Genomic DNA, 17,057 nt, shown 5'->3' on the forward strand with positions numbered 1-17,057 from the left:
CCAGTGGCAGGAGAGTTTTGCATCAGCAAGAGGAGGAACAGTCACAGCTAATTACTCTGCTGGTCAAAGTGTGTCTTTTAACATTTGATGAAAAGGCTACTAAAGGTACATGAAAAAAAGCTTTTTTAATCAAACTGAAATGAATCAGATTGCAACTTGCTGCTGTATGTAAGCCAAGTTAATTGTAAAAGAAGAAAAAAAATCAATTCCACAGCCAAATAAATACTGCCATTGTATGCTGTTGCTGAAAAAGTCATTGAAAAATATACTTATCTGTAACACCATGGCTTTAAGGAATATCCCAAGCATGTTACGTGCCATCAGCCACAGATCCTTTGTAGATGATTAGGACCAGGAGCATATGACCAGCCTTCCACTGGTACAGCTATAAAAAATTAATTGATATGTAATTTTAAGAACCCAGACAAAATGGCAGCAGCACCTCTGCATTACTCACTGATTTAATTACAACAACACTCTACAGAAATTATAGTAAACAGACACAAAAGCAGCAGGCAGCAGCAATAAATAACCAGACTCCATGTGCTAAAAAAAAATACAATTTTACAGATGATTTTGAGCAGATCAAATTGCAGCAAGTAAAGACTTCACTAAGAGGATGTAACAGAAGAAATAGGGAGTCTGCGCTAATGGATGTAATTAGAAGCCTAGGTGGGAAGTATATTCCTAAATTGATAGACTGCTGCCCTCACATACGCTGACTCCACAGGGGGTAGAATGAGCAAAAAAAGTGAAAAAAGAAAAGTGTGTGAGTGTGGCGCTGTCCCAGAGTTGTAAAAGAAATGTCTGCATATATACAATTTTATCCAAAGTGTCACGTGTGTATTCCCTTAAGTGAAATATGTATGGCAGTTATTACCACTCCTATGGGTTAAAGTGACTGGTGATTTAAACATAAGAAGCATAATGAGTGCAATAAATCGCATCCAAGGTGTCTAGTGCTATATTCCCTCAAAAGGAAAAAACGGTATTAACCACTGCTAAGAGCATGAAGAGGTCTGTGTCTAAACACTAGAAAACACAAAGTTGCAATAAATACATCACACGTGACATGCAAAAAAATTCTAAGGTGTCTGGTGCTAAATAAATAAAAATATTAAAATATTGCTCTACAAACGTTGCAAATAACAAAGTGACAAGTGCCCTATAAAAAGGTCACTCTAAAAAGTACTAAACACACGTGCCATGCAAATGGTTCTATGATAATAAACAGTTCATGTGGGTATATGCCCGGTGCACTATAAGTGAAAAAAGGCGTGCATTGTAGGATTCCTCAAAGCACACAACAGGTGTTAATCCAGTGCTGGTGTCTTGCGTTGTGATTGTGCAGAGACTCACCAGCTGTATATCCCCTGCAGGGGTAACGAGTAGTCACAGTATGTGCCACTGTGCAGCAGTACTTGGCAAGACCAGAACCAGGATGATATCATAAAGACATAAGAAGAAAGGATTCCATAGTGTGAAACCGTTTAAAAACACTATTTATTAGGTCAGATAAAAAGGGTACTCACATTGTAGTGGAAAAAATGAGCGGTATACAATGCTTAAAAAGATGTTCCTAAGCGTCAGCTTTGCAGGGAGATGTCAGCAAGGCGTTCAGTCAAAGGCCATGCCCTACATACGTTTCGCCACACGGACTTCTACGGGAGCGTGAGGATCACTAAGAGTTCACTAAGAGGATGACTGGGCTCCTTCTAGGAGGAGATAAAGCAAGAAAAAGCAAAATATAGGCACATAGTGGACCTGGCTGGTCTATGGAATCAGCGGTGGATGAGGGCAAAAAAGCTCACTGATCCAGGACTCATTAGTGGTAAGTAAATTCTGTTTGTCCAAACTTTCTATAAGCAGCTAGTTTGCTCGGAGAGCACACAGGATGCTGGACAAACATGAACTTCCAGACCATACTAATCAACCTCTGGCCAGTTATCCAACATGGGGACCTAGAAGCCTATGGGGTTTCTGTGCATTTTGTCCCTATGTAGTCATCCATCAGCTGCTGTTGAGGGTTGTTGCTAGACTGTGCCCAGTGGGGCCACCATGGTTGAAAGTCTTTACATCAACTCTAAAATGGATTTGTGGAGGAGAAACCACTTCTGGGTGAACAGCCTGGGGGAAGGCCTCAGCTAGATAAACTCTTTGGATTGCAGAAAAGCACTCTTACCTCTTCCTTCCTGTTCCTCAATACTTCCCTTGTACTAGCAGTCTAAGAAAGTAATAAGACAACAGTTGACCCACTCTTTAATTTTTATGTGGGTGTACCACCATAGGTATAGTATTAGATGAGCAGTCACATCCCACTTCCTTCTGGCTGTTCAAGCCCTCCATAACCAGATAAGACCTTGAGTCCCTGAGAGCTTCCCTAAGCCTGCTGTGCAAGCCCCTAGTCTTTTTCCCTAATTTTCCTCTTTCTTCTCCAGGCACTCATTCGCTACATCTGCATATTGCTCCCTACTGTCCATCCTTTTGTTCACATGCTGGCCTAGTCCTGGGTAAGGATACAGGGGGCCACTCATAAGAAGACATTTTCAGCACTCCCTGTTAATATAGCTCATTCTGGTCCCCTTGGTGTTGTGCTCCTGTTTGCCCAAACTGCTCATACAATGTGTTAGCATGTTACAGATAAGCCAGTGGGGAAACGTTGTGCTGCAGCTGCATCTGTATTGTCATCACAGTGGTGATGGAAGTCCCGCAAAAGTGGCTACAGATACCCCTGCACCAGTAGTTTAGAACATAAGCAAAAAAGGTATGAAGGCAGTCAAAAAAAAGTACACTAATAAAATTAAAATACAATAGAATACAGAAATACATATGAAGAAAACAAATTAAAGTACCTTAAATATACAAAAAAAATCTGTCAGAATAAAGCATCGGGCAGAGTAGATTGAATACCACTTTAATGTCAGTCCTTAAAAGGATTTTTTGGGTCATAATAAGTGTGAAGCCTTGTCACAGGCATTACAAAAGTCAAATCACAGCTCAACAGGAGCTAACAAACGCCATACCTTTACTAATATCTCCCTACTCTCTCTAACATATTTATTTCTCATACCACTAACCTTGTGCTCTTTAAAGGATAATTTCACATTTACAAAAAAACTGTCTATGCAGGTAAAAGGTGCCTATAGAACGTGGCTCCCTTTGAATATGTTCATATATTCTGATGAAGGCAAGTTCCTATTGGATGACCTTCCACAACCGCCCTCACAATCCCATTCTGCCTAGCGAGTTTGCTTCTGTACTACCCCCACCCCACCAGTCTCTATCTCTATCCCTCCTTCCTCCTTTGCTTTCTACTTCCTTATTTCCACTGTTATCTGAACCAAAAAACCTGGGTACCCATCTTCGTGTTCATTTAAATAGTCTTACTGTAGGTACAATAGTAGTGCTACTATTACCTGTACACAGAGGCGGCTCTAGGCTTTGTGAGGCCCTAGGCAAATCTAAGACATGAGGCCCCATTCACGTCCATAATCGGAAAAATAATTCAAGCGATAAAAATTAACTGTATAAATTGCACATATTAAGAGTTTTAAATTCTATGAACTATGAATTCACCGTTTATAGAATTTTCTCTTAACAATCCTTCTTTAATCAAATATATATATTACATATATATTATATATTACACGCATATTTATCCATGGGGCTTGTAGTTTTAAAACAGCTGGAGGGCCGTCTGTTTGAGACCCCTGATTTACATGAAGGTCACATGATACAAGAGACGATCAGAGACTGCAGACATGATACAGGAGATGATCAGAGATTACAGACATGGTACAAGAGATGGTCAGAGACTGCAGACATGATACAGGAGATGATCAGAGATTACAGACATGGTACAAGAGATGGTCAGAGACTGCAGACATGATAAAGGAGATGATCAGAGACTACAGACATAGTACAGGAGATGGTCAGGGACTGCAGACATGATACAGGAGATGGTCAGAGACTGCAGACATGATACAAGAGATGATCAGAGACTGCAGACATGATACAAGAGATGATCAGAGACTGCAGACATGATACAGGAGATGGTCAGAGACTGCAGGCATGATACAAGAGATGGTCAGAGACTGCAGACATAGTACAAGAGATGGTCAGAGACTATGCTGACATACTACAGGAGATGTTTAGAGACTGCAAACATACTACAGGAGATGATCAGAGACTGCAGACATAGTACAGGAGATGATCAGAGACTGCAGACATAGTACAGGAGATGATCAGAGACTGCAGACGTGATACAGGAGATGGTCAGAGACTGTGCTGACATACTACAGGAGATGATCAGAGACTGCAGACATACTACAGGAGATGATCAGAGACTGCAGACATAGTACAAGAGATGATCAGAGACTGCAGACATAGTACAGGAGATGATCAGAGACTGCAGACGTGATACAGGAGATGGTCAGAGACTGTGCAGAGATGATACAAGAGATGGGCAGAGGCTGCAGACATGATACAAAGATCAGTGGTGGCTGGTGCTCACAATTCTTGGGGGGGGTGCAAACAAACTGAAAAATTCTAAAAAAAACCCCATCAATTGCAGCCAATGTGCCAATCAAATGCAGCCACTGTGACCATCAAATGCAGCCACTGTGACCATCAAATGCAGCCACTGTGCCCATCAAATGCAACCACTGTGCCCATCAAATGCAGCCACTGTGACCATAAATGCAGCCACTGTGCCCATCAAATGCAGCCACTGTGATCATAAATGCAGCCACTGTGCCATCAATTGCAGCCACTGTGCCCATGAAGTGCAGCCACCGTGTCCATCAAGTGCAGCCACTGTGTCCATCAAATGCAACCACTGTGCCCATGAAGTGCACCCACTGTGCCCATGAAGTGCACCCACTGTGCCCATCAAATGCAGCCACTGTTCCATCAAGTGCACCCACTGTGGCATCAAATGCAGCCACTGTCCCCATCAAATGCAGCCACAGTGCCCTCAAATGCAGCCACTGTGCTATCAATTGCAGCCACGGTGCCCATAAAATGCCGACACTGTTCCATCAAGTGCAGCCACTGTGCCCATCGAATGCAGCCACTGTGCCCATCAAATGCAGCCACTGTGCCCATCAAAAGCAGCCACTGTGCCCATCAAAAGCAGCCACTGTGCCCATGAAGTGCAGCCACTATGCCATCAAATACAGCCACTGTGCCCTTAAAAGGGATGCCACCCCCTTTGTGACAGACAGCATCTGTTTGATTGGGGGGAGGATATGTGCTAGGGGGGCTTTGGGAGGGGAGAAGATATGTTCTGGAGGGATAGAGCTGGAATGGGATCGGGGGAATGGATGGAGCCAGAATGGGATCGGGGGATGGATAGAGCTGGGATGGGATCAGGGTGGTAGATGGAGCCGTGAAAGGATTGGGGGGATGGAGGGAGCCAGGATGGGATCGAGGGGATGGAGGGAGCCGGGATGGAATGGGGGGATGGAGGGAGCCGGGATGGGATCGGGGGATGGATGGAGCCAGGATGGGATTGGGGGATGGATGGAGCCGGGATGGATGGAGCCAGGATGGGTTGGGGGAATGGATGGGATCGGGGGAATGGATGGAGCCGTGATGAGATCTGGGGGAATGGATGAATCTAGGATTGGATTGGGGGTTCACCCCAATCCCATCCCGGCTCCATCCATCCCCCCTGATCCAATACGATTCCCATCCCATCCCCCCATACCATCCCAACTCCATCCACCCCCCATACCATCCCAGCTCCATCCACCCCACCCCAATCCAATCCTGGCTCCATCCATCCTCCCGATGGAACCGGGATGAGATCAGGGGGGAATGGATGGAGCCGGGATGGGATTGGGGGAATAGATGGAGCCGGGATGGGATCGGGAGGATGGATGGAGCCAGGATTGGATTGGGGTGGGGTGGATGGAGCTGGGATGGTATGGGGTGGATGGAGTTGGGATGGTATGGGGGGATGGGATGGGAATCGTATTGGATCAGGGGGGATGGATGGAGCCGGGATGGGATTAGGGTGAATGGAGCTGGGAAGGTGTGGGGGATGGATGGAGCTGGGATTGGATCGGGGGGATGGATGGAGCCGGGATGGGATGGATGGGGCCGGGATTATATGGGGGGACGGATGGAGCTGGTATGGGATCGGGGGGATGGATGGAGCCGGGATGGGATTGGGGTGGGGTGGATGGAGCCGGGATGGTATGGGGGATGGATGGAGCTTGGATTGGATCGGGAGATGGATGGACCCGGGATGGGATTGGGGTGGGGTGGATGGAGCCGGGATGGTATGGGGGGATGGATGGTGCTGGGATTGGATCGGGGGATGGATGGAGCCGGGATGGTATTGGGGTGGGATGGATGGAGCCGGGATGGGATTGGGGTGGGGTGGATGGAGCCAGGATTGGATCGGGGGGATGGATGGAGCTGGGATTGGATCGGGGGATGGATGGAGCCAGGATGGGATTGGGGTGGGATAGATGGAGCCGGGATTGAGGTGGGATGGATGGAGCCAGGATGGTATGGTGGATGGATGGATATCCTCTCCCCCAAATCACTCCAAGTGAACTCTTTGCTTGTTCCCCCTCCCTCGCCCTCCTCTTCATGCCCTCCTCCCCTCCAAGACTCACTTTTAGATGACACAGACCTCAGACCAGCGCGCCTCTCAGTACAGTGGTGTGACTCCTTCCCTCCTCCTCCTCCGCGCACAGGAAAACATCACAGCACAGGAGGAGGAGGAGGAGCGGGTTCAGTTCACTTCACTCCACAGTGCACTGTGTGTGTCAGGCAGCTGGGGAGAGATGCCGGCTGCAATGCACAGTGGAGTGGAGCTTGCGGCATGCGGGAGCAGAGACACCCCGCACAAGCCGCAGGCATTGCGGGAATCTGATTTGCCGGGACTCCGGATCGAGAATGCAGGGTGGTCCCGGCGAATCATCAAGGTTGCGGTATGGGCAAATTAGGCGGCCGCGAGGCCCCTTTGGGGGCGAGGCCTAAGGCGACCGCCTAATTTGCCTAATTAGAGAGCCGCCTCTGCCTGTACATCTGGTGATTTGATATTGTATACCTGATGCACTGCACTTATTTTACTTGACTACTTTTCTACTGTTCAGATTTGATATGTTGTATTGGCTACCTCTTGTATCTTGAATAAAAAATTTGAAACAAAAGTGCGTGTAGATAAAAACAGAATGTGCAGCTCTGAATAAAGTTGAATAGTGTCCTTGCTATAGGTGTAGGCCATTTACGTACCTCCTGAAGCCTGACTGAAATACTCCCAGGACATTGCTAGAATGTTAAATAAAAAAATGGATCTACTGGTATGATTGACAGGCAATAAACTGTTACAGGTAGATTCAAACACAGTTGAGTTACCTTTACTAACAGACTGCATCATATACTGTATGCAATTTAAATATTTTGCCTATAGTTACACTTTAAATGTTCTGTCAGGTTTTATGGCTATCCATGACCCCATTGAGAAGATATTTTCTAATTTTTTGTACCTGTGACGCCTTTAAAAGGAATAAGGGGTGTCAGAAATTCTAACCCTTCCTCACTCTACTAAAGATATGTTTTTGTCCAATTCCTGTTGTAAATATTTCTCATCAGTTCCTGTATTATGTGAAGGAAAATCTCACAGGCAGCAATACAAACTGGCAAAGCATTTGTCCTACATGGCCAGTAGGGGCACTGTTGAGAACTAAAGCTAAAAAATGGTAGCTCTCAAATTTTTACTGAGAGCTTACATATATTACATATATTATATTACATATAATAGTAGTATCAATACAAACTTGATAGAGGCTTTAACCCCTACCTGCTCTATCCAAAATACAATAAAAACATTTGTGGAGTTGGGTTTTAAGAAAAGTCAGATTTTTCAGAAAAACAGGGTTGTGAGAAAGTATACTTCTCTATTTTGACACAAATTGCTTTTTTAGTCTTTTTTTTTAATCGTTTTCTTTTATTTATTTTTTGTGTTTGTGCATTTTTGTATTATAGTAGAAATGCAGCCACAGCTTTATTAAGTAGCAAGTGATCATATATTTAAATGCTTTTAAATGAATAGGTATGCATTTAGTTATTACAAACACAAAATAAAAAATGATGCATTCCAAATCTGCAAATATGAATTTGAATCTCTCTAAAATGCTATATGTAGTTATGTATTATCTTTTTTACAAATATGTTTAGTGTACATATTGTAAGTACTCTTAGGATTTTAGCAGTTTAGCTTTTGGACAAACACAGAGAAAAATTCTGAGCAATCAGATTTTTGTACCACAAATAATATAGAAAGCTCCCAGGCACATCTATAATGAAAGCCTATAGTGAATACAGTTCCTAACTTTTAGCAGTAATATGTTTGCCTATTTGACCAAAACCAGAAACATAAATATTTCAATAAATTCACACTCACTTGATAAAAATGTTTTTAAATATGAACCATTTGAATGCATTTTAAGACAACTGGACAGAAAGTATGCCACCATATGTCAGATGACATCAGCTGGATTTTCTGAAAACATTTATAGCAATTTTCTTTCCTTATAACGTGGTATGCATCTGCAATTCTTGTTTAGATGTGCAAAAACAACAAATGACCCTCTTCCCAGACATAATGCCAGATTTCATTACAATTATGCCATAGTCAAAATATGCAATATGATTATAACTTGTTAGATACATTTTATAGTTGTGTCTACTATGACACCACTCAGAATGATGACAGTTTTCCTGTTAAACACTGGAAGAATGAAAATATGTACTTGTAAACTCATATAATATAGATTTTCATAGAATAATTCAATGATTAGTCGACGGGTTTGTCATCTTACCTCTTTTATGCTGTCACTTAAATTGTCACTTTAAAAGAATAAATAATTTAGTTCACTACCAGACATATGCTTTTTTTGTAGACTATATAAGCTGTTTAAAATACTTCTATGTATTTGAATATAAAGCCACAACAACAACAATGTTATAATGTGAAGAGTACTGCTGCAGCACAGAGTGTAAGCTTTGCTACTTCATATTTATAGCATTTAAAACAAACAATAATGAATCCTTAGGGATTTAAATGTCCACATGTTTATCATAAAGGTCCCAGGGGAAAATATGAAAATGAAAATATGTATATGGTATATACTGACAAATGGCTAAAATGCGTAAAATAAGTTCACATGCATAAAAATAAGTTTGGAAAATGCTTTTTATTGAGTAAAAAAAAAAAAAAAAGCATATAGTACAGCATTGTAGATAATATTGAATACAAAAGTAAAAATATAACTTCAAAACAAACAGAACAACGTTGGAAAACCTGATGGTCTTCAAACCCAACACCCCAAAGGGATCAGACTGTGGACAGGTTGACCTCACCAAAGTACTCTAACAAATGAGACTCTAATAGTCCGTAAGCCAGTGGTCCGGACTCCGGAGTAAACTTAAACCAGAACTGAAGGTTCACCCTTAGAGAAAGTTGTCATCAGGCACAAAGAAATGCTTTAAAATTTACATTTACATTAGTCCTATCCTGAAGCATTACTATTTCAATAAATCATCAATCACATAATATTGCCTGAGGTTAGCCCAACCAAGGTGACCAGCTTTTGAGAAACTTATGAGCTCTCTGCTCCTTAAAGGCTCACATTTTTTTATACCGTCATTGTATATTTAGTCTAGACACCACGGATGATAGACTAGCCCATGAGACAGCATGCCAATTTTGAGTAAGTGTCATGCATGAGGCATATAGAACGTGGGCTACAACTATTTGGAGTTATTGAGGGTAGGCCTCCAAACCCAGGCTTAACAGTGCTAAAGCGGGTGCAAGTGGAATAGACAGGCCCATCACCAAAGCCAGAAAACTTGAGATTGAGTTCCAAAACTATAAATATTGGGACATTGTCATAATACATGAAGTAGGCTACATATTTGTTGACAATTCCTCCAGCATAGAGGAGAAGACGTGGGATGTACTGTAGTTTGTGGAGCTGGAAAATACTTGTTAAAATGTATGCAATATTAATATAGCAAACTGATCTCACAGCCTGTGTTTTACAGGGATACGTGGTGAGGTCAGTGGCTGGTGAGGCAATGGCTAGTATCACAGCCAGATACACATAGGTTACATACGCCACAATCGTTAGAGCGAGAGCAATAATTCTAGCACTAGACCTCCTCTGTAACTCTAAACATGTAACCTGTAAATCAAAGGAACACAGAGCACCATAGTAATAACTATGTTGGTTAAACGCCACCTATAGGTGAATGGACGCTGGTGTACTCAAAAAAACAGGAAGTCCCCCTCCCTATATAACCCCTCCCATACAGGGAGTACCTCAGTTTTTGTAGCAAAGCAATATATTCTTATTCCAATAAGAGGGACGGGATCACTGTGTCCCGTGATGTACTTCAAGAAAAGGATTTTACATGTAAGCTGTTATAAAAATGCTATTTTCTTTCTCGTACATCACGGGACACAGAACACCATAGTAATAACTATGTGGGTTATACACCCCCTATAGGTGAATGGATACTGGTACACTCAAAAAAACAGGAAGTTCCCCTCCCTATATAACCCCTCCCATACAGGGAGTACCTCCGTTTTTTTGCCAGTGTCTAAGGTGTTGGTCACAGTTGATGAAGTGCTAAGAGAGCTCCGCTAAGCAATCCCTGATTGGTTGGGCATTTGGGCATTTACTTTGTATGCTATCATACATAAATGGTTGATTTTTCATGTAGCACATGTTGTGCATCCTTATCATATGTGTTGTCCTATGTATTTTAATCTATCATATTAAAGAATATTTTTTACACATCTTTTGAGTTGGTGGTCCATGCAAAGTTCCAATTAAGGGGGCAACCACTTTCATTTCTGATTGGATCAAGGAGCTGTGCAAACTGATCCATCCAAAGTGCCTGAAAGCCAAAATGGATGTCCCAAAGCAATGCAAAACAGCCGCCGCCAGGCATGAAGACCTATACTGCTGCCCGCAGCACACTGCGTCTGAAGGCGGTGTCTTTCTGCCATATTACATCCATTTGATATAATCTTGTGAATGTATGTACTGATGACCAAGTAGCGGCCTTGGAAATCTGAGCCACAGAGGCTTGGTCATGCACTGCTCATGAAGCAATGACTCCCTGGGTAGAGTGCGATTTAATCTGAAAGGGAGGAACCTTTTTTTTCCAGACCATAAGCCTGACTAATCACCTGATGAATCCACTTAGCAATAATAGATTTCGATGCTGCCTGGCCCCTTCTAGGGCCTTCTGGCAACACAAACAAAACATCAGTTTTCCGTATCTGAGCTGTCGCTTTCAGGCCTTAACTGCTCTCACTACATTGAGAGAATGCAAAAATTTTTCTTCTGCAGAACGAGGTTCTGGAAAAAAGCAAGGTAAGGAAACATCTTGATTCAGAAGAAAACCAGATACTACCTTTGGTAAAAAGGTTGGGTGAGGACGCAGCACTACCTTATCCTTATGCATGATTAAGTATGGCTCTTTACAGGAGAAAGCAGCCAACTCTGAAACTCGTCTTGCGGAGGTTACCGCAACCTAGGAATACCAATTTCCTTGTCAAAAGGAGCAAAGGAATATTACATATAGGTTCAAAGGGTTGTCTTTGCAACACTGACAAAACCAGATTCAAATCCCATGGGCACAAGGGTGCTCTAACTGGTGGAGTTATCCAAGTTACACCTTGTATGAATGCCCGGACTAAAGAATGTGAAGCAAACAGCCTTTGGAAAAATACTGCCAAGGCCGAAATCTGACCCTTGATCGTACTCAAGGCCAGCTTCATTTCTAACTGTAGAAAGGCCAGAATTCTTCCTATGACATACTTTCGAGGATGCCAACCCTTGGTTTCACACCAGGCGACATAGGCCTTCCAGACCCTGTAATAAATGGTCCTGGAGGCCGGCTTTCTGGCATTAATCAGGGTGGTTACTACTGAACCCGAAAACCCCCGATTCTTTAGAATGTGGGCTTCAATAGCCACACCGTTAAATTTAGTGACTGTAAGGCAGGATGGAATAACGGTCCCTGCAACAGCAGGTTTGCACGAGATGGAAGAATCCATGACTCCCCTACTGCCATTCTCACGATCCCTGCATACCAGGGTCTTCTGGGCCATGCCGGGGCTACTAAGATTACCGGCTTCCCTTCTTCCCTGATCCTGTGGAGCAGCCGTGGTAATAGCTGAGCTGGAGGAAATGCATAGATCAGTGAAAACTGATCCCATGGGGTCATTAGCACATCTATTCCAAGTGCAAGTGGATCCCTTGTTCTCGCCACAAAGTTGTCCAACTTCTTGTTGAACCTGGACGAGAACAGATCTACGTCTGGTGTACCCCATCTTTGGCATATGGCCAAAAAGACATCGGGATGTAGAGACCATTCTCCCGGCAACAACTGTTGATGGCTCAAGAAGTCTGCTTGCCATTTTTCCAGTCCTGGAATGTAGACTGCAGATAGGCAAGGAACATGTTTCTCTGCATAAGACAGAATATGGTCCACATCCCTTTGGGCTGCGTGGCTGCTGGTGCCCCCTTGGTGATTGATATAGGTCACTGCTGTGGCATTGTCGGATTGTATCCTGACAGGAGAACTCCGCAACCTGAATGTCCAGGCTATTAGAGCCAGACGTACTGCCCAAATCTCTAGGATATTTATGGGCAAGGTCTTCTCGGACTCAGACCACTTTCCTTGAACCGTGATCTCTTCTAGAACTGCTCCCCAGCCCCATAGGCTTGCATCCGTTGTTACTACTCTCCAGAAAACTGGAATGAAGGATTTTCCTTTCTGTAAATTCCTGGTTATCAACTACCAATTGAGACTCTGGCATACTTTTGTTGCCAGATTCATTGGACAATCCAAGCCTTGGATCCGTTTGTTCCAAGCAGTCAGAATACTGTGTTGTGTGTCTTGAATGAAACTGGGCATAGGGAACCGCTTTGAAGGAAGCTACCATCTTCCCTAATAATCTCATGCAAAGGCGAATGGAAGGACCCTTCCTTGCCTTGCCCACTTGGACCAGCTCTTTTAGAGCGTTGACTTTTGCCTGAGGCAAAAACACCCTTTCCTGGGTTGTGTCTATGACCAGGCCCAAATACTCCAGTCTTCTTACTGGCTGCAAGGATGATTTCTCTATATTGAGAATCCAACCCAGGTGTCCCAGACAGAGGTGGCTCTAGGCTTTGTGAGGCCTTAGGCAAATATGAGACACGAGGCCCCACTCACATCCATAATGGGAAAAATAATTCAAGCGATTAAAATTAACTATAAATTGCATATATTAAGAGTTTTAAATTCTATGAACTATGAATTCAACGTTTATAGAATTTTCTAAACCAATTCTTCTTTAATTAAATATATATATTACATATATATTATATATTACACGCATATTTCTCCATTTACATGAAGGTCAGGTTAATATAACCCAGCCAGCACAGAGTTTCCCCATATATCAGAGTCTGCAGGATTCCCCCTTACAGTGCAAGGGAACTCTGATATAAAGGGGAATTCTGCAGATCATGATCTAAAGGGGAACCTGCAGACTTCGGTGTAAAGGGGAACTCTAATGTAAGGGAGGGGGAGGGCTCTGGTGACCAAAGATTACCTTTATATCAGAGTCCACTGCATTCCCCTTTAAATCACAGAGTTCCAACTTGCATTTAAAATGGGAACTCTAATGTGGAGGGGGCTCTTGAGCACCTTTCGCAGAGTGAGAGAGTTGCAGACATGATACAGTAGATGGTCAGAGACTGCAGACATGATACAAGAGATGATCAGAGACTGCAGACATGATACAAGAGATGGTCAGAGACTGCAGACATGATGCAAGAGATGGGCAGAGACTATGCTGACATACTACAGGAGATGATAAGAGACTGTAGACTTGATACAGGAGATGGTCAGAGAGTGCAGATGATACAAGAGATGGTCAGAGGCTGCAGACATGATACAAGAGATCAGTGGCAGCTGGTGCTCACAATTCTTGGGGGGGGGGGATGGGGTGCAAACAAACTGAAAAATTCTAAAAAAAAACATAAATTGCAGCCACTGTGCCCATCAAGTGCAGCCACTGTGCCCATCAAGTGCAGCCACTGTGCCTATCAAGTGCAGCCACTGTGCCATCAAATGCAGCCACTGTGCACATCAAATGCAGCCACTGTGCCCTCAATAGCAACCACTGTGCCCATCAAATGCAGCCGCTGTGCCATCAGTTGCAGCCACTGTTCCCATCAAATGCAGCCACTGTGCTATCAAGTGCAGCCACTGTGCCATCAAGTGCAGCTACTGTGCCATCAAATGCAGCCACTGTGCACATCAAATGCAGCCACTGTGCACATCAAATGCAGCCACTGTGCCCATCAAAGGCATCCACTGTGCACATCAAATGCAGCCACTGTGCCCATCAAAGGCATCCACTGTGCCCATCAAAGGCAGCCGCTGTGCCAACAGTTGCAGCCACTGTTCCCATCAAATGCAGCCACTGTGCTATCAAGTGCAACTACTGTGCCATCAAGTGCAGCCCTTTTCCATTAAAATGCAGCCACTGTGCCCATCAAATGCAGCCACTGTGCCCATCAAATGCAGTCACTTTGCTCATCAAATGCAGCCACTGTGCCCATCAAATACAGCCACATCTCTTGTGAGGTGCCTAGAGCCACCCCCTTTGTGGCAGACAGCATCTGTTTCATTGGGGGAGGATATGTGCTAGGGGGGCTTTGGGAGGGGAAAAGACATGTGCTGGGGGGGTGGATTTCATATCCAAGCCCCCTTGTAGCACAAGTCCTAAAGTGCCCCCTAGCACACAGTGGCATCACTAGGGTGGGTGTCACCTGGTGCGGCAGAACGTGGTGTCACCCCCCGGCACTTAGTAGGTTAGTGCGTTGGTGTGGCTCTCCCCCCTTAACCTGCCACAATGGATAGAGCAGGGATGGGATTGAGGGGGAAGGGGAATAGAGCTGGAATAGGATCGGGGGAATGGATGGAGCCAGAATAGAATAGGGGGATGGATAGAGCTGGGATGGGATCAGGGTGGTAGATGGAGCTGGGATGGGACCGGGGGAATGGAGGTAGCCAGGATGGGATCAGGGGGATCGAGGGAGCTGGGATGGAATCAGGGGGATGGAGGGAGCAGGGATGGAATCAGGGGATGGAGGGAACTGGGATGGAATCGGGGGGGATGGAGGGAGCCGGGATGGGATCAGGGGGATGGATGGAGCCGGGATGGGATTGGGGGGAATTGATGAAGCTGGGATGGGATCGGGGGGAATGGATGGAGCCGGAATGGGATTGGGGTGGGGTGGATGGAGCCAGGATGGTATGGATGGAGCTGGGATTGGATCGGGGGATGTCTGGAGCCAGGATGGAGGCGGGGTGGGGTGGATGGAGCCAGGATGGGATCGAGGGGAATGGATGGAGCCTGGATGGGATTGGGGTGGGGTGGATGGATTCGGGGTTGGATGGGTGGTGGATGGAGCCATGATGGTATGGGGGTGGATGGAGTTGGGATTGGATCGGGGGATGGATGGAGCCTGGATGGGATTGGGGTGGGGTGGATGGAGCCGGGTTGGAATGGGGGTCGGATGGAGCTGGGTTGGTATGGGGGATGGATGTAGCTTGGATTGGATCGGGGGGATGAACAGAGCTGGGATGAGATTGGCGTGAAGTGGATGGAGCCGGGATGGGATGGGGGGTGGATGGAGATGGGATGGGATGAGATGAGGGTGGATGGAGCTGGGATTACTTTCTGTAAATTCCTGGTTATCAACTACCAATTGAGACTCTGGCATACTTTTGTTGCCAGATTCATTGGACAATCCAAGCCTTGGATCCATTTGTTCCAAGCAGTCAGAATACTGTGTTGTGTGTCTTGAATGAAACTGGGCATAGGGAACCGCTTTGAAGGAAGCTACCATCTTCCCTAATAATCTCATGCAAAGGCGAATGGAAGGACCCTTCCTTGCCTTGCCCACTTGGACCAGCTCTTTTAGAGCGTTGACTTTTGCCTGAGGCAAAAACACCCTTTCCTGGGTTGTGTCTATGACCAGGCCCAAATACTCCAGTCTTCTTACTGGCTGCAAGGATGATTTCTCTATATTGAGAATCCAACCCAGGTGTCCCAGACAGAGGTGGCTCTAGGCTTTGTGAGGCCTTAGGCAAATATGAGACACGAGGCCCCACTCACATCCATAATGGGAAAAATAATTCAAGCGATTAAAATTAACTATAAATTGCATATATTAAGAGTTTTAAATTCTATGAACTATGAATTCAACGTTTATAGAATTTTCTAAACCAATTCTTCTTTAATTAAATATATATATTACATATATATTATATATTACACGCATATTTCTCCATTTACATGAAGGTCAGGTTAATATAACCCAGCCAGCACAGAGTTTCCCCATATATCAGAGTCTGCAGGATTCCCCCTTACAGTGCAAGGGAACTCTGATATAAAGGGGAATTCTGCAGATCATGATCTAAAGGGGAACCTGCAGACTTCGGTGTAAAGGGGAACTCTAATGTAAGGGAGGGGGAGGGCTCTGGTGACCAAAGATTACCTTTATATCAGAGTCCACTGCATTCCCCTTTAAATCACAGAGTTCCAACTTGCATTTAAAATGGGAACTCTAATGTGGAGGGGGCTCTTGAGCACCTTTCGCAGAGTGAGAGAGTTGCAGACATGATACAGTAGATGGTCAGAGACTGCAGACATGATACAAGAGATGATCAGAGACTGCAGACATGATACAAGAGATGGTCAGAGACTGCAGACATGATGCAAGAGATGGGCAGAGACTATGCTGACATACTACAGGAGATGATAAGAGACTGTAGACTTGATACAGGAGATGGTCAAAGAGTGCAGATGATACAAGAGATGGTCAGAGGCTGCAGACATGATACAAGAGATCAGTGGCAGCTGGTGCTCACAATTCTTGGGGGGGGGGGGGGTGGGGTGCAAACAAACTGAAAAATTCTAAAAAAAACATAAATTGCAGCCACTGTGCCCATCAAATGCAGCC

This window comes from Aquarana catesbeiana, linkage group LG11, assembly GCF_042186555.1.
Source record: "Aquarana catesbeiana isolate 2022-GZ linkage group LG11, ASM4218655v1, whole genome shotgun sequence".
Taxonomy (NCBI): domain Eukaryota; kingdom Metazoa; phylum Chordata; class Amphibia; order Anura; family Ranidae; genus Aquarana; species Aquarana catesbeiana.